This window comes from Scyliorhinus torazame, chromosome 14 (genome assembly GCF_047496885.1).
Source record: "Scyliorhinus torazame isolate Kashiwa2021f chromosome 14, sScyTor2.1, whole genome shotgun sequence".
Taxonomy (NCBI): domain Eukaryota; kingdom Metazoa; phylum Chordata; class Chondrichthyes; order Carcharhiniformes; family Scyliorhinidae; genus Scyliorhinus; species Scyliorhinus torazame.
The window spans coordinates 37794435-37813225 of record NC_092720.1 but is presented as its reverse complement, the minus strand read 5'-3'; the positions used below and the strand labels follow the sequence as shown (position 1 = coordinate 37813225).

Sequence of the window (18791 nt, the reverse complement as noted above, 5' to 3'; positions counted from 1 at the left end):
TGACTGGTTGTTGAGTCTTTCATCAATATCCGGTTGAACCTTGTGGTGGTATCATCTGATACCTGGCGACTCTGCAAAGCAATATTATTCGATATTAAGAAGGGCAACATTATTGGCGCCTCCAGTGCAGAATTGGCAACAGTTATTAGTGACGCTAGTGGGATGGTATTCCACTCATCAAAATCGGCAGCAGGGGAAAACTGGTCAGGGGCCAGTAAGGTGTTTTTGGAGGCTCTTTGTCTTGGTTACTCTGATTACACTGTTCATTTACGCTGTTCATGCTCTGGAACCTGGAGAACTGACCGCCTGCGATGCAGCTGGTGGCTTAGATCTGCAGCATTTCACAAAATAGTTCCATCTGCCACACTTGTTACACTTGTTAGTCTTTGCCAAATGCTGTTTTGTGAGGGATGGCTGCTGCAGTTGGAGCAGGTCCTGCCCTGTACCAAGGAAATCTCTGTTTGCCACCTTAGCTCTTTGCTGCTTCTTTCTGACTGCTTGTTCAGTGTACAAATGCTGATGGCAGATTCCAAAGCTAAACCTTTCACACGAAGAAGCTGCCTGCAGACAAGGTCACTGTGGACCCACACGCAATGTGATGTCCCACCGACTCATTGGGCGCGTGCCAAACCCGCATTTCCTCGCTGGAATTTTTAACGGCGTGAATAGACTCATTGAACTTTTGGTTGGTTTAATTGAATGCGAGCCTAACCAGTACGATGTTCTTTACTGGCATAAATATGTGCTCAGCTTTTTTCAGCAAAATGTCGGGATCCTCCTTCTTTTCCTCCATTTGAAAAACAAAGGAGTCGTATTTGTCAACCGGCTCAGGACCCAATAAATTTAGTAGAGTGTAGGCCTGTACCTCCTTTGATTTGTCCGCAGGCTGGCACAGTAGTAGGTACTCCAGTCTTTTTTGCATTATGTTCAATTGTCTGCAATGTTTTCATCAAACATGAACGGGCCGCTGCAGCGAAGACCCTGTGCCATTCTGCCGAGTCCTGACACCATGTAGAAGTGCCGGGTTCCAATAACTGGCGACCACGGACTAACAACAGTAGATGTTTATTAACAGTAACGGAACAGATCTCAGGTGCGGTGTCTGTGCCCGCGCTCCAGGAGAACTCAAGTGCTCCCGACAAGTGACCCCCTTTTGTACCACATCATTCACATGACCACCCAGCCTACAGAATCCATCTGCGGATTTTACACCTGCCACTATGTGTGGTCAATGGACTTCTAGACTTCATGGCTGGGATTCTCCAAAATCCCGGCTAAGTGTTGACGCCGGCGTAAACACCGGAGTGTTTCACGCCGGCGGCAATGGGTCTCTCGGCCCAAGGATTCAGTGGCCCACAGGGGTCCAACACGGCGGCGGAGTGCTCCACGCAGCTCTGGCAGCGATTCGCGGCCATGCACTGCCGGCGCGGGTCCATGCATGTGCGCGGTGGCTGTTTCCGCGCTGGCGCATGCGCGTGGTGGCCGTTTCCGTCCGGCGCATGCATGTGGTGGCCGTTTCCACGTCAGCGCCATGCCATATAGCGTAGCGTAACAGCGAGCCCACACGGCAGGACTTAGGCCCCCTCCAGATTGCGCCCACCCGCCGAACAGTAGCCCCCGATCGCAGGCCTGGCCGTCGTGCAGCCCCACCCCCGGAGTCTGAATCCGCCCCCCCACCAGGACAGCCACCGCGGCCACGGGTCTGAGCTCTCACCGGATGATACCAGGTTGGAACCATGCCGACGAAACGTGGCCGGTTGACCGCGGGGAATCGGCGCGGGAGCCTCTTTCAATGGCCCCCGCCGACCGCCACGTCGCCGGAGAATCACGCCCCGGCGTGGCGGGAATTTTCCGCATCAACGCCGATTCTCCGGCCTGGTGCAGGCTCGGAGAATCCCGGCCCATGACTTCAAGTTTGAAGCTGATCGAAGAAAGCTGCAGAAACCAGTTCATCATAAGTGGGTGTGAACAGTCCCTGCACCCCCCAATTGCATAGCAATGACTTCCAACTTTAAACCATTTTGGATGGACAATACTAGTTCATCAGTGATTAAAACTGTATTCAGCTCACAAGTTCTTTTATCCCAAAAAACAGAGATAAATTAGCCATTCCACAAAGAACACAGCAAGAAACAGACGTTGTAAAACAGGCAGTAACATGCATGCTTTTTTACAAACTTAAGACTGCTACATCTTCCTGTTCAGAGCGCACGGGAACCGATATTTGACCTCTTGGAAAGTAAACCACAAGTAACCAATTTTGTGTTCTGCTGGAAAAGCCATCTCTTTGAGGGAATCCTGCTATGGTGGCTAATGGAATGGCCTCCAAATAGCGGAGCGCAGAGTGCAGCAAATGAGGAGTAACTAGTGCTAAGCAGTGTAGAGCAGCGATGGTAAACCTAGGCTAGTGACTGGGCCACATGAGTGACCCTCTTTCATCTCAGATTGCAATATGGCATGCTCATTAACCATGACCCCCACGAATAAGATCAAATACATTTAATACACACCAAATGTTCCACAACAGGTTACAGAAAATGTTTAATCATTCATATGCGACTATTCATCAACTTCAAATGGTAAAAATAAAAGACCAATTACGATTTGATAGCATGCAGAGCTCCATAGTCAATGTTGTGCAGTTGACACACACCTCACTTCACTAGCCCTTGCTTTACATATGTCGCACTTTAGTCATACTGATGGGAGAAACACTATGCGGATGTAAACGAACGGTATCTGGTAACCCTGCACATGGGCAGCGGGTGAGCAAAATGTCTCGTGGGCCGCACTCCATACCCTGATGGGCACATGTGGTCCATGGGTGGTAGGTTTCCCACCATTGGTGTAGAGTATCTGTGCAGATTACTGTATAGATGATGCACCACCTTAGATTTAATTTTCTTCCTTCATTCAAACCGCATGCATTAAAAATCTTAGCTCAAAACTCGTTGTTTCAGAATTCATGCTGCAGAAAAGTTGCATTGTTCCCATCCCTTCAGGTAGAGACTGTCAGCCCAATCCATGGGATATTCTCTTTTAATTTAATACCAATTCAATCCTTGCAAAATTAATGTAATACAAAATACTTTCCTACTGGAATTTACAATCTGGCATTTATACATCACGTTCACATATTTAAAATGTTCATTCATATTGGTTCTCCTACCAGCAACATTCTTTTAATTTATTTTAAAACATTTTAGGCTTTGCACATGCAACATTTTGCGCCTGTTCTGGTCACCCCCCTTTAGGCAGAATAAGGGTTCTCAGGAGAGTGGAGAGGAGTTTTTCCAGAATGCTTCCCGGGATGGCATATTTTAGCTACAATTTTAGGTTGTTGAAGCTGGAGTTTTTCTCCTTGGAGCACAAGGGGTTGAGGGGAGATTTCACAGAGGCATATGATGTCAAGGGGCCTGGGGAGAGCATGGGGGTGTCAAAGGATCTGGGACGAGCATGGGAGAGTTCAGACAAAGGATCAGCCATGGTCATATTAGATGATGGAGCAGGCTCGAAGGGCCGAATGGGCTAACCTTGCTCCTATTTTGTATGTTTCTATTATGATAATTTGGATAAAGAAGACAAAGAAAAACAGCTCCCATTAGCTGATGATACGGGGACTAAGGGACACAGTTTTAAAGTTTTGCGCAAGAGATGGAGGGGGAATCCCTACAGTGCAGAAGGAAGCCATTTGGCCCATCAAGTCGACACAGATCCTCCGAAAGAGGACCCCACCTAGGCCCACACCTCTAGAGGAAACTGGAACACCCGGAGGAAACCCTTCAGACACTGGGAGAACGTGAAAACTCCACACAGTCACCCGAGGTCGGAAACAAACCTGGGCTCTTGGTGCTGTGAGGCAGCAGTGCTAACCACCGTGCTACCCTTTCTTGTGTATGTGAAGAGGAACTTGCATTCTGCGGCAAGTGACAATGACCTGGGGGCAGCATGGTGGCACAGTGGATAGTATTGCTGCCTACGGCGCTGAGGAACCGGGTCCAAATCCCAGCCCTGGGTCACTGTCCGTGTGGAGTTTGTACATTCTCCCAGTGTTTGAGTGGGTTTCACCCCCACAACCCAAAGATGTGCAGGATAGGTGGATTGGCCTTGTTAAATTGTCCCTTAATTGGAAAAAATAATTGGGTACTGTAAAAAAAAATGTTTTTTTAAGATAATGACCTGGATCTGGAGGGTGGCGCTAACAGAGACGGTTAATGATATCAAAAGGAATTGCATGGGCCCTTAAAGTATGGGGTTATGGGGAGTGAAAGTGGAAATGGGACTCATTGGTTTGCTCCACGGCAGGCCAATGAGCAAATCCCTCCCTCTGTGCTGTGAACGACTGTATGTTTCTCTTCACTACTGTTGAAATAATACAAACATGTTGTAATGCTGCATATAGTTTGTAGCATTATTAACGGTTGGGAGTAAGTAACAAGGTTCTAATTTACTAACATTTAAGTTTGTCGACGACATACTGTTTTTAAAAAATCCAGTATTTGTTCATTTATTCAGGTGATTTAAATCCAGAAATTCACCTCAGCTTTATAATCATTCTTATCATATCTGATATATCACATATATCACCTTCAATAAAACGATTCCTAGTTTGGAAATTCTCACATTATTCTCCTGCAGCCACATTAAGAGTATCATGACACAATATCAGATCATATGATTGCCAGAAGCATTGCAATAAAGAAATTATTTTATTATCCTGAAGCAAAGCAATGTTTATATATTTTACAGGCAACACAATCTTTGTCCTATTCTTCATTGAAATTAGGACAAAATCTACATGATATTTTCGTCTTTCATAGGGTACAGGAGTGGGTCATAAGGTCCCTTGAGCCTGTTCGTCATTCACTGAAATCATGGCTGACCTGCATCTTAACTCCATCCATTTGCCTTGGCTCCATATCCTTTACCCTTGTCTAGCAAAAATCCATCAGTCTCATATTTAAGATTATTGAGATACCATCCACTGTTTTTGCTATTTTGACTCTTCTACCATATCAATTCATTTAAAAATTCTAAAAACCTTAATCTAAATACTTGCTGTTGACTGCCAGTAGACTGAAGGGGCAGTATTTGGTTGGATTGAATTTGTCCTGCTTTTTGTGGTCAGGGCATATCTAGGCAATTTTTCTCGTCATCTTGTAGATGCTTGTTGTAGTTGCATTGGAACAATGCTGGTTCTCGAGCACAGACCTCAGCACTACAGCCGGGATATTGTCGAATCCCATAGCCTTTGCTGTTTCCAGTGTGCTCAGCCGTTTCCTTATGCCATGTGCAGTGAACTGAATTGCTGAAGACTAACATCTGTGATGCCGGGGTACTCAAGAAGAGGCTGCAATCAGAGGCGCTGGACTCTGCCGTCATTGAGGACGAAGGTGCTCCCTGATCCTCCCTCGCTGGTTAGTTGTTTAATTGTCCATCATCAAACACAACATGTGGCAGAATTTCACAAATGTTATCTGAACCATTGGTTGTGCGATTGCTTAGCTTAGAATATATCATGTTTTTTTCCTCTGGTTGGCATGCATTAGTCCTGTGTTGTAACCTCATCAGCCTGGCACCTTATTTTTAGGTCTACCTGGTGCTACACTTTCATCATCACACAAGGACTGTGCAGTGGCCACTCCAACTAACACTGTTGTGGACAGATGCATCTGCGACAGGTAGGTCGATAAAGATGAGATCAAATACCAGATTGAATTTTCCCTCGTTTTGGTTCTCTCACCATCTGCTGAAGACCCAGGGTGGGATTTTCTGTCCCCCCTTCCCCCCACATGGCATGTTTTCCAGCAGCGGAGGCGGCTCCCCATTGGCCGGCGTGGCTCGCCCATCTTGCCGCCAGGGAACCCGCCGTGGTGACGGGGGTGGGGGGGGGGGGGGGTGGGTGGGGGGAGGGGGGTGGGGGGGGGGGTGGGTGGGGGGGGGGGGGTGGGTGGGGTGGGGTGGGGTGGGGTGGGGTGGGGTGGGGTGGGGTGGGGGGGGGGTGGGGGGGGTGGGTGGGGTGGGTGGGGGGGTGGGGGGGGGGTGGGGGGGTGGTGGGGGGGGGTGGGGGGGTGGGGGGGGGTGGGGGGGTGGGGGGGGGGTGGGGGTGTGGGGGGGTGGGGGGGGGTGGGGGGGGGTGGGGGGGGGGGGTGGGGGGGTGGGGGGGGGGTGGGTGGGGGGGGTGGGGGTGGGGGGGGTGGGGGTGGGGGGGGTGGGGGGGTGGGGGTGGGGGGGGTGGGTGGGGGGGTGGGTGGGGGGGTGGGTGGGGGGGTGGGTGGGGGGGTGGGGGTGGGGGTGGGGGGGGGGTCATCTTCAGTGAAATCTGAAGATCTCACCAGTGGGGAGGGCTGGGAGACCCCACCCCAGTCTAATTACATGTTGTTCTGGACTTAGCTAGCCCTGTCAGCAGTGCTTCTGAGCAAAGGAAAGCTCCACATTAACATAAACTCAAATAATCTCTCTTAATTTGGACTTCATATTGTTGTTAAAATACTTCCCACTACAAGCACGACAGTCATTCGGTACAAAATCTGCACTGATACTGAGAACTCAAATTCACAGAAGACAAAATTCCAAAGAGATTGCTTGCTGCATTCCAAAATATTCTATTCAAACAGATGTAAAAGCAGCAGTCAGCGGAGTTGAAAGTATTGTCAATTTTAAAATTCCAAATTAGTCAGGAGGAGATGGTGGCATAGCAGTAATGTCGCTAGATGAGCAATCCCAGAGTCCAGGTTAATGGTCTGGCGCTGCAGGTTCAAATCCCACCCTAGCAGCTTATGGTATCTGAATTTAGTTGAAGGTACATATTGTAAAGTTTCAGTCATGGTGATCATGAAACTATCATCAATTGCTTTTCAAACATATCTGGAAGGAAATCTGCCATCCTTACCTGGCCTGGCCTACATGTGACTCCAGGCCCATAGCAAAGTGGTTAACTTTTAATTGCCCTCTTAAATGGTCTGGCAAGTCACTTGATTTAAGGGCAATTAGGAATAAGTAACAAATGCTGGAATTGTCTGCATCCCATCAAAGGAAAAAAGGTCTGTTTGTTTTCATTTTGGCACAGACCCAGTCAGCTTCAAACAATGGCATCACTTCCACTAACAATGAGCAATACAGTTAATCCTAATAGTCAATCTCAATATAATTTAGGAGCCAAAGCTGTGAAATTGGTCATATGTTAAAGAATTATAGATTGAAAGGGTATCATTTGTATATGACCTAACAAGGTTCTGCACAAAAAGCTCAATTTTATTATATACATTCACACTACACCCTGGGCTTGGAGTTTGCAGAATGGGAGTTATAGGTTTTCAAAGTATATTTATATATATTTTTTTTGTTCATGGAACGTGAGCAACGCTGGCTGGACACATTTATTGTCCATCCCTAATTACCCCTTGAAAAGACAGTTAAGAGACAAGTTGGAAAATAGATGACAGGTTTAGATAAAGGATCTGGATCGGCGCAGGCTGGGAGGGCCGAAGGGCCTGTTCCTGTGTTGTAATTTTCTTTGTTCAACCACATTGCTGTGGATCTGGAGTCACATTCTGGCCAGACCAGGTAAGGACAGCAGATTTCCTTCTCCTAAAGGGACATTAGCTAACCAGATGTGTTTTTCGAACAGTCGACAATGGTTTCATGGTCATCATTAGAATTTTAATTCCAGATTTTTGTGAATTCAAATTTCACCATCTGCAGTGGTGGGATTTGAACCTGGGTCCCCAGAGCATCGCTCTGGGTCTTTGGTTTACTAGTCCGGTGACAATACCACTACACCACCGCCTCTCAGTCATTTTAAAAGGAGCTGTCAATCTGAATTTCAAAGAAGCAATCTGACTGTGGAAATTTTCAAGCCTGGCGGCACAGTGGCACAGTGGTTAGCACTGCTGCCTATGGCGCTGAGGACCGGGATCGATCCCAGCCCCGGGTCACTGTCTGTGTGGAGTTTGCACATTCTCCGTGGGTTTCACTCCCACAACCCAAAGATGTGCAGGGTAGGTGGATTGGACACGCTAAGTTGCCCCTTAATTGGAAAAAAATAATTGTGTAGTCTAAATTTATTTTTTAAAAAGAAACTTTCAAGCATAAAGTTAGAATTACTGTGAATATGCATCCCTTCCACTGAATATTATATAATATTAATTATTGTAATGTCTTGACTTGTGAAACAAAGAAGAATATTTGGAATTTGAAACAGATGTAAAGTTCTAATTTTTCACCCTTTGTATTTCCAACTTCAAAAAATAAGCAGGATGTGGTTAGTGGTATGGTCCATGAATCTATGCTGGCATCTATTTTGTTTTCCATTTGCATTAGGGTAAATGATAAGCTGCAGAGGAATGCCATTGATGTGTGTTGATGACACCAAATTAGGAAATTTACATACTGCAAGGAAGAACTGGGGCTTTTCACAGTAACTTCATTGCAGTGTTAATGTAAGCCTACTTGTGACAATGAAGATTATTATTATTAACTGAGGAACTGGATGAATGCATTGCCAGATCAGTAGAGTGGACAAATTAATGGCAGAGAATGCCAAGAAAGGTGAAACAGTACACTTTGTGAAAAGGTGAATGGACATATATTCTGAACAAGAAGATGCTTAACAGCGTGCATACACAGATCACCATGCCATTAATTTGTCCACTCTACTGATCTGGCAATGCATTCATCCAGTTCCTCAGTTAATAATAATAATCTTCATTGTCACAAGTAGGCTTACATTAACACTGCAATCAAGTTACTGTGAAAAGCCCCAGTTCTTCCTTGCAGTATGTTAATTTCCTAATTTGGTGTCATCAACATGGGGCTGTTTAGCACAGGGCTAAATCACTGGCTTTGACAGCAGACCAAGGCAGACCAGCAGCAAGGTTCGATTCCCGTAACAGCCTCCCCGAATAGGTGCCGGAATGTGGCGACTAGGGGCTTTTCACAGTAACTTTGTTTGAAGCCTACTTGTGGCAATAAGCGATTTTCATTTCATCAGTGTGGATAAATTGCACAAATGCCAAAGTTGGGCAAAATGAACATTGATGTTGGATTATGTTACATGAGCTGGGTGGGCATTGTATTATGGAAAAGTTCGAAAGATTAATTACAGTAATACAAGGAATGAGAAATCAGTTACAGAAGTATTTTTTCTCAAAATACTGACACAGAGAAGGTGGATGGGGTAACTAATAAATGTTCTCAAAATAGTGGAGAATTTTTCATAGAAAAAACAACCACCACCTCCATCCAGCTCCCAGTAAAACAAAGTTAACTTTAGACCCCGAAACAGCCCCATGTTGCACAAAACACTACTTATTCAAACCAGCACAAAAGTGATTACCAACAAATCGCCATTGCAATACTCTCCCCAAACCTCCAGTGTCTTTAGTTCACATCCAGTCTTTTTTCCCTGATGGAAGTCAAAGCATCGTCCGGTGTTTCAAAGTAGAATTTCCGGTCCTCATATGTGACCCACAGACTCGCTGGGTACATCATCCCGAACTTCACCCCCTTCTTAAAGAGGGCTGATTTTGCCCGATTAAACCCGGCTCGCCTCTTGGCCAACTCCGCGCCCAGGTCTTGATAAGTGTGCAGCTCACAATTCTCAGTGTAGGTTAACAAGGGCTGCCCCACCCACTCACATAACTGGTTGGCAGTTAAGTGTCAGTCACGTTAAATCTACCTTGATGTAAAAGCAGGTGGGGGAGGGGAGTCAGCTCAGGCCAATTTAAAAAGAGCAACTTGTAACTCACTCCCACTGAGTTCTCCCAGTGAGCCAGAGAAGACACAGCCAGAGTGAGACAGCAAAGAGTGAGTTTGGGAATTTGAATCTAGGTGGGAATTCGAAGATGGGTGGGGAGGAAGTGCTTTTTATCCCTGGTAAGTCACTGGTAAGTAGTTTTTCTTTTTATTTTCATTGGTATATTTATTTATTTTTTCTTCATTGTTTGTTTGGTTTTTTTGGAAATTGTAGTTGTTGAAGTTAACCGAAGGTTTAAGAGATGGCAGGAGATCTCAGACCTGTGTCATGCTCCTCGTGTGCGATGTGGAAGCTCAGGGACACATCCACTGTCCCTGGCTCCTTCACGTGGAAGAGGGGTGTCCAGTTGCAGCTCCTGTTAGACCGCTTGACGGCTCTGGAGCTGCGGATGGACTCACTTTGGAGCGTCCGCGATGCTGAGGATGTCGTGGATAGCACGTTTAGCGAGCTGGTCACACCGCAGGTGAAAGGTACTGGGGGAGATAGAAAATGGGTGACCAAAAGACAGAGCAAGAGTAGGAAGGCAGTGCAGGTGTCCCCTGCAGTCATCTCCCTGCAAAACAGATATACCGCTTTGGATACTGTTGAAGGAGATGGCTCACCAGGGGAAGGCAGCAACAGCCAGGTTCATGGACCCATGGCTGGGTCTGCTGCGCAGCTGGGCAGGAAAAAGAATGGCAGGGCTATAGTGATAGGGGACTCAATCGTAAGGGGAACAGACAGGCAGTTCTGCGGATGCAATCGAGACTCCATGATGGTATGTTGCCTCCCTGGTGCAAGGGTCAAGGATATCTCGGAGCGGCTGCAGGACATTCTGAGGGGGGGGGAGAGGGTGAACAGCCAGGTGTCGTGGTGCACATAGGCACCAACGATATAGGTAAAAAACGGGACAAGGTCCTACAAGCTGAATTCAGGGAGTCAGGAGTTAAACTAAAAAGTAGGACCTCAAAGGTAGTAATCTCAGGATTGCTACCAGTGCCACGAGCTAGTCAGAGTAGGAATGTCAGGATAGATAGGATTAATGCGTGGCTTGAGAGATGGTGCAAGAGGGAGGGATTCAAATTCCTGGGGCATTGGAACTGGTTCTGGGGGAGGTGGGACCAGTACAAACCGGACGGTCTGCACCTGGGCAGGACTGGAACCAATGTCCTAGGGGGGGTGTTTGCTAGAACTGTTGGGGAGAGTTTAAACAAATGTGGCAGGGGGATGGGAACCGATGCAGGAAGTTGGAAGGTAGTAAAACAGGGACAGAAACAAAAGGCAGTAAGGGGGAAAGTGTAAGGCAGAGACGCCATAGTCAAAAATCAAAAAGGGCGACAGTACAAGGTACAGTGACTGAGGGGAGCTCAGTGAATAGGACCAGGAATACTAAAAGGAATAAAACGGGAAGTGAAAACATTAATGGTAAGCGACGCGGCAGGTTGTTACATGAAGATATGGGTTCAACGACAAGGAAAATTAGGAGAAAAGTTAAGAGGACATATAACTTAGGAGAGGTTACTGATCGACGTGTTAAGATTCAGAACAGAGGTAAAAAAAAACAACATAAGTGTACTTTACCTGAATGCTCGTAGTATTCGTAATAAGGTAAATGAGTTGATGGCGCAAATCATCGTGAATGACTATGATTTAGTGGCCATTACTGAAACATGGTTAAAGGATGGTCACGACTGGGAGTTAAATATCCAAGGCTATCAAACTATTCGGAAGGACAGAGTGGATGGTAAGGGAGGTGGTGTAGCTCAAGGGATGACATCGGTGCTATGGAGGATAAGGTTGAATCCATTTGGGTGGAAATCAGGAATAGTAAGGTGAAAAAGTCACTGATAGGCGTAGTCTATAGGCCACCAAATAGTAACATTATGGTGGGGCAGGCAATAAACAAAGAAATAACTGATGCATGTAGAAATGGTACAGCAGTTATCATGGGGGATTTTAATATACATGTCGATTGGTTTAACCAGGTCGGTCAAGGCAGCCTTGAGGAGGAGTTTATAGAATGTATCCGCGATAGTTTCCTAGAACAGTATGTAATGGAACCTACGAGGGAACAAGCGGTCCTAGATCTGGTCCTGTGTAATGAGACAGGATTGATTCAGGATCTCATAGTTAGGGATCCTCTCGGAAGGAGTGATCACAATATGGTGGAATTTAAAATACAGATGGAGGGTGAGAAGGTAAAATCAAACACCAGTGTTTTGTGCTTAAACAAAGGAGATTACAATGGGATGAGGGAAGAGCTAGCTAAGGTAGGCTGGGAGCAAAGACTTTATGGTGGAACAGTGGAGAACCTTCCAAGCGATTTTTCACAGTGCTCAGCAAAGGTTTATACCAACAAAAAGGAAGGACGGTAGAAGGAGGGAAAATCGACCGTGGATATCTAAGGAAATAAGGGAGAGTATCAAATTGAAGGAAAAAGTATACAAAGTATAGTGGGAGACTAGAGGACTGGGAAATCTTTAGGGGGCAACAGAAAGCTACTAAAAAAGCTATAAAGAAGAGTAATATAGATTATGAGAGTAAACTTGCTCAGAATATAAAAACAGATAGTAAAAGTTTCTACAAATATATAAAACAAAAAAGAGTGGCTAAGGTAAATATTGGTCCTTTAGAGGATGAGAAGGGAGATTTAATAATGGGAGATGAGGAAATGGCTGAGGAACTGAACAGGTTTTTTGGGTCGGTCTTCACAGTGGAAGACACAAATAACATGCCAGTGACTGATGGAAATGAGGCTATGACAGGTGAGGACCTTGAGAGGATTGTTATCACTAAGGAGGTAGTGATGGGCAAGCTAATGGGGCTAAAGGTAGACAAGTCTCCTGGCCCGTATGGAATGCATCCCAGAGGGCTAAAAGAGATGGCTAGGGAAATTGCAAATGCACTAGTGATAATTTACCAAAATTCACTAGACTCTGGGATAGTCCCGGCGGATTGGAAATTAGCAAACGCGACACCACTGTTTAAAAAAGGAGGTAGGCAGAAAGCGGGTAATTATAGGCCAGTGAGCTTAACTTCAGTAGTAGGGAAGATGCTGGAATCTATCATCAAGGAAGAAATAGCGAGGCATCTGGATGGAAATTGTCCCATTGGGCAGACGCAGCATGGGTTCATAAAGGGCAGGTCGTGCCTAACTAATTTAGTGGGATTTTTTGAGGACATTACCAGTGCGGTAGATAACGGGGAGCCAATGGATGTGGTATGTCTGGATTTTCAGAAAGTCTTTGACAAGGTGCCACACAAAAGGTTGCTGCATAAGATAAAGATGCATGGCATTAAGGGTAAAGTAGTAGTATGGATAGAGGATTGGTTAATTAATAGAAAGCAAAGAGTGGGGATTAATGGGTGTTTCTCTGGTTGGCAATCAGTAGCTAGTGGTGTCCCTCAGGGATCAGTGTTGGGCCCACAATTGTTCACAATTTACATAGATGATTTGGAGTTGGGGACCAAGGGCAATGTGTCCAAGTTGCAGACGACACTAAGATGAGTGGTAAAGCAAAAAGTGCAGAGGATACTGGAAGTCTGCAGAGGGATTTGGATAGGCTAAGTGAATGGGCTAGGGTCTGGCAGATGGAATACAATGTTGACAAATGTGAGGTTATCCATTTTGGTAGGAATAACAGCAAAAGGGATTATTATTTAAATGATAAAATATTAAAACATGCTGCTGTGCAGAGAGACCTGGGTGTGCTAGTGCATGAGTCGCAAAAAGTTGGTTTACAGGTGCAACAGGTGATTAAGAAGGCAAATGGAATTTTGTCCTTCATTGCTAGAGGGATGGAGTTTAAGACTACGGAGGTTATGCTGCAATTGTATACGGCGTTAGTGAGGCCACACCTGGAGTATTGTGTTCAGTTTTGGTCTCCTTGCTTGAGAAAGGACGTATTGGCACTGGAGGGTGTGCTGAGGAGATTCACTAGGTTAATCCCAGATCTGAAGGGGTTGGATTACGAGGAGAGGTTGAGTAGACTGGGACTGTACTCGTTGGAATTTAGAAGGATGAGGGGGGATCTTATAGAAACATATAAAATTATGAAGGGAATAGATAGGATAGATGCGGGCAAGTTGTTTCTACTGGCGGGTGAAAGCAGAACTAGGGGGCATAGCTCAAAATAAGGGGAAGTAGATTTAGGACTGAGCTTAGGAGGAACTTCTTCACCCAAAGGGTTGTGAATCTATGGAATTCCTTGCCCAGTGAAGCAGTAGAGACTCCTTCATTAAATGTTTTTAAGATAAAGATAGATAGTTTTTTGAAGAATAAAGGGTCCACAAAAGATCAGCCATGATCTCATTGATGGTGGAACAGGCTCGAGGGGCCAGATGGCCAACTCCTGCTCCTAGTTCTTATGTTCTTATGTTCTCCCGCCTGCTGCTCCGCTCTTTCTTGGCCCACCACAGAATGTGTTCCGTGTCCAGGAACCGGTGCATACATACCACCGCCGCCCTCGGCGGCTCGTTCGCTCGGGGCTTCTTCGCGAGGGCTCTGTGCGCTCTATCCACTTCCAGGGGCTGAGGGAACACCTCAGTCCCCATCAACTTCTCCAACATGTTCGACACATAGGCCTCGCATCCGATCCCTCACTGCTCTCTGGGAGGCCGATGATTCTCAGGTTCTGCCTCCTGGACCTGTTTTCCAAGTTCTCCAGCTTCTCCTGCATTCTTTTCTGGCGATCATTCATCATTTCCACCTTGGTCTCCAACACGGTTATGTATTCCTCATGCTCGGACACCTTTTTCTTCACATCCTGGATCGCACGTCCGTGGATTTCTTGATTCTGCACCACCTGGTCAATCGAAGCCTTGATTGGGTCCAGTGTGGCCTTCTTAAGCTTGGCGAAGCATTCTTCAAAAAACTGCACCAGCTGCTCCGTCAACCACTGTGTCATCTCCCCGCGGCCGTGCTGCTCCGTCATGTCTTCCCACGTTGCCGGCTCTGCTCGCGGCTTTCTTGTAAAACTCTGTCTTCTTACATGGCCACTTCTGGTCCAATTCTCCATGCACTGGAGGGGAACTTCTCCTCACTGTCTCACTCTCCACCGATACATTCAAATAAAATCCAGGAAAAAAAGGGGAGAAAAAGGTCCAAAAGTCCGTCACAGGTGGGAGCTATAAAATGTGCGACCTACTCCTTCATGGCCGCCACCGGAAGTGGGAACCCTATTATCATACATTAACATATACTCAACTTGGATGCTCCGCTGTAGTGTCCCCCCACATAGGGATTTTGCCCCCCCCCCCCCCAACCAAAGCTGGTGTGACAACACGTCGCAGGTTATACAACAGGTTTTCTAAAATGGATACTTGGCAAATGGTCCCTGTTCGGGGGCGCACAAGAAAATAGTGCCCTCAGGGGGAGAGGGTCATGCCTGGGCAGTACTCTAGCAGTGCACAGGCACTGCCTCCTAGGGAGCAGACATGGGGCAAACCCTGGGCATTGCCAGGGGTTAGTGCTGGGTGGGCAGCACTGGGGATGGGATTGGTGGAAGTTCCCTGTGCTCCTGGGAGTTCCCAATGCTCGTGGGAGGGCATCGCTGTGTCCATGGTGGGTTGGGGGGGGGGGGGACTTTTCCTTATTTTTATTTATGCTACATTGGAGTGCCCCAATCTCTTGAAGGTGAGGCGGGCTCATTCGGAGTTAGTGTGACATTGTGGGACCCGCCGGCAGGATTGCTTTTAACCAAGTGTCAAAAAATTAAGTGAGAAAAGCTAGCAACGGAGCCAGTTTCAACATAATGGAGCCAGTGGCAGCACAACGGAGCCAGTGGGCAGCACAACAGAGCCAGTGGGCAGCACAACAGAGCCAGTGGGCAGCACAACAGAGCCAGTGGCAGCACAACAGAGCCAGTGGCAGCACAACAGAGCCAGTGGCAGCACAACAGAGCCAGTGGGCAGCACAACAGAGCCAGTGGCAGCACAACAGAGCCAGCGGGCAGCACAACAGAGCCAGTGGGCAGCACAACAGAGCCAGCGGGCAGCACAACAGAGCCAGTGGGCAGCACAACAGAGCCAGTGGCAGCACAACAGAGCCAGTGGGCAGCACAACAGAGCCAGTGGCAGCACAACAGAGCCAGTGGCAGCACAACAGAGCCAGTGGGCAGCACAACAGAGCCAGTGGCAGCACAACAGAGCCAGTGGCAGCACAACAGAGCCAGTGGCAGCACAACAGACCCAGTGGGCAGCACAACAGAGCCAGTGGCAGCACAACAGAGCCAGTGGCAGCACAACAGAGCCAGTGGGCAGCACAACAGAGCCAGTGGCAGCACAACATAGCCAGTGGCAGCACAACAGAGCCAGTGGCAGCACAACAGAGCCAGTGGGCAGCACAACAGAGCCAGTGGGCAGCACAACGGAGCCGGGGGCAGCACAACAGAGCCACTGGGCAGCACAACAGAGCCAGTGGACAGCACAACAGAGCCAGTGGGCAGCACAACAGAGCCAGGGACAGCAAATCAGAGCCAGCGGGCAGCACAACGGTTCCAGTCGCTGTTTCACTCTGGTGAAGGGTCCAGTCTCTGTTTCACTCTGGTGAAGGGTCGCGTCGCTGTTTCACTCTGGTGAAGGGTCCAGTCACTGTTTCACTCTGGTGAAGGGTCGCGTCGCTGTTTCACCCTGGTGAAGGGTCCAGTCACTGTTTCAATCTGGTGAAGTGTCCAGTCACTGTTTCAATCTGGTGAAGGTTCCAGTCGCTGTTTCACTCTGGTGAAGGGTCGCGTCGCTGTTTCACTCTGGTGAAGGGTCCAGTCACTGTTTCAATCTGGTGAAGGGTCCAGTCACTGTTTCACTCTGGTGAAGGTTCCAGTCGCTGTTTCACTCTGGTGAAGGGTCCAGTCACTGTTTCAATCTGGTGAAGGGTCCAGTCACTGTTTCACTCTGGTGAAGGTTCCAGTCGCTGTTTCACTCTGGTGAAGGTTCCAGTCGCTGTTTCACTCTGGTGAAGGGTCCAGTCACTGTTTCACTCTGGTGAAGGGTCCAGTCGCTGTTTCACTCTGGTGAAGTCTCCAGTCCACATTTCCCTCTGGTAAAGGGTCCATTCTCTGTTTCGCTCTGGTGAAGGGTCCAGTCACTGTTTCACTCTGGTGAAGGTTCCAGTCGCTGTTTCACTCTGGTGAAGGTTCCAGTCGCTGTTTCACTCTGGTGAAGGGTCCAGACGCTGTTTCACTCTGGTGAAGGTTCCAGTCGCTGTTTCACTCTGGTGAAGGGTCCAGTCACTGTTTCACTCTGGTGAAGGGTCCAGTCGCTGTTTCACTCTGGTGAAGTCTCCAGTCCACATTTCCCTCTGGTAAAGGGTCCATTCTCTGTTTCGCTCTGGTGAAGGGTCCAGTCACTGTTTCACTCTGGTGAAGGTTCCAGTCGCTGTTTCACTCTGGTGAAGGGTCCAGACGCTGTTTCACTCTGGTGAAGGGTCCAGTCTTTGTTTCACTCTGGTGAAGGGTCCAGTCTTTGTTTCACTCTGGTGAAGGGTCCAGTCTTTGTTTCACTCTGGTGAAGTGTCCAGTCGCTGTTTTACTCTGGTGAAGTCTCCAGTCGCTGTTTCACTCTGGTGAAGGGTCCAATCTCTGTTTCACTCTGGTGAAGTCTCCAGTCTCGGTTTCACGCTGGTGAAGTCTCCAGTTGCTGTTTCGATCTGGTGAAGTCTCCAGTCGCTGTTTCACTCTGGTGAAGTCTCCAGTCTCCGTTTCACTCTGGTGAAGTGTCCAGTCGCTGTTTTATTCTGGTGAAGTGTCCAGTCGCTGTTTTATTCTGGTGAAGGGTCCAGTCGCTGTTTCACTCTGGTGAAGTCTCCAGTCGCTGTTTCACTCTGGTGAAATCTCCAGTCTCGGTTTCACTCTGGTGAAGGGTCGCTCACTGACCTCTCGTTGACCATGCGTTTTTTAAAAATCCCTTTCTTATATAGAGCCCTTGTTATTCACCCCCCCCCCCCCTCACCCCGTGTAACTTCCTGCTATAGTGATCAACATCTATTTCATGTTTATGCAAACCTTCCTTGAACCCATTGTTAATTAGTGCATCGTACCTTCAGGTCCGCAGTCAGCAGCTTGCGATCCTTCCCGACCCCAGCCTCCTGTTGTTGAGACGGGAGGCACCCACTAAACCTTCAGCTCACTTAACGGCTGGTTGCTATAGTTATGATCAGGTTCTGGCTGTGTTGACACTCCAATGTGTGTGTGTGTGGAAAGGCGGGGGGGGGGGACTGATAAATTTTCAATTTCTGCTTCGTCTTATATTTTTAACCCAGTTGTGAACATTTGTTTTTTTTAAATGCCCGGCTTACCTGTGATTTGGAAAAGATTTATTTGTTGTTGGTGATGCCTGATGTTTACAGTGTGTTGGGAGGGTAGCAACCAGCTGTACAGCTACCGGGGCGGGGCCAGTCCTGACTTTAGCGGAACCGAGCTTTTAGGAATAGTTTAATGTCGGATTTTAATGTCAAGTTGCTGATTTCGACCGCTGGCCGCCACGGGCGGAACATGGTGTTAACCAGCGGCGGGTAACAGGGACTTGAGTTGAGCTCCATTCACTGAAATTCCTTTGAGCCGCCGCGTCAGGGGGCGGCCCTGAGCTGAGAGCTCTCAGCCTGGCTGGTGTGGTCGCAGAGGGTCTTCCTCCCCCCACCCCCCCCCCCCCCCCTTTGCATTCCTCCCTCCCTCTGTGTTTATCCCTCTCCCTGGTGCTCCAAGGGGACTCGGGTGCCTCTCGTTGGCCCCGGTGCTGTGGCAGCGTCGCACAGGAGGATCCAATGAGCAGCAGCAGCAATGGGGATCGTCCATTTCGACAGAGAATTGGGAAAGCTCGCAAAGATAACAAATGGAACAAAGCGGGGGCAACACCGGGGAGCTTTGACATGAACAATTGTGTGTTGGTAGCTTTCATATAACTTGCTAATCTGACATTGTCTGTTATGTTTCGCAGATAAGCACATGTTTTTAACTTGGCCACATAGAAGCAAAATACTGCAGACGCTGGGAATCCGAAATAAAAACAGAAAATGCTGGATAAACCCAGCAGGTCTGGCAGCATCTGTGGAGAGAGAATA

General features: G+C 47.7%; 1 protein-coding gene across 1 annotated transcript in view; it reads right to left on the bottom strand.

Annotated features, from left to right (window-relative positions):
* Positions 1–17945, bottom strand: part of LOC140389480 (uncharacterized) — a 147138-nt gene extending 129193 nt beyond the window's left edge. Inside the window, exon 1 of the mRNA XM_072473611.1 lies at positions 17772–17945. The gene's annotated coding sequence lies outside the window, so the exon portion shown is untranslated. The remainder of the gene's footprint in view (positions 1–17771) is intronic.
* Positions 17946–18791: the final 846 nt, after the last annotated feature.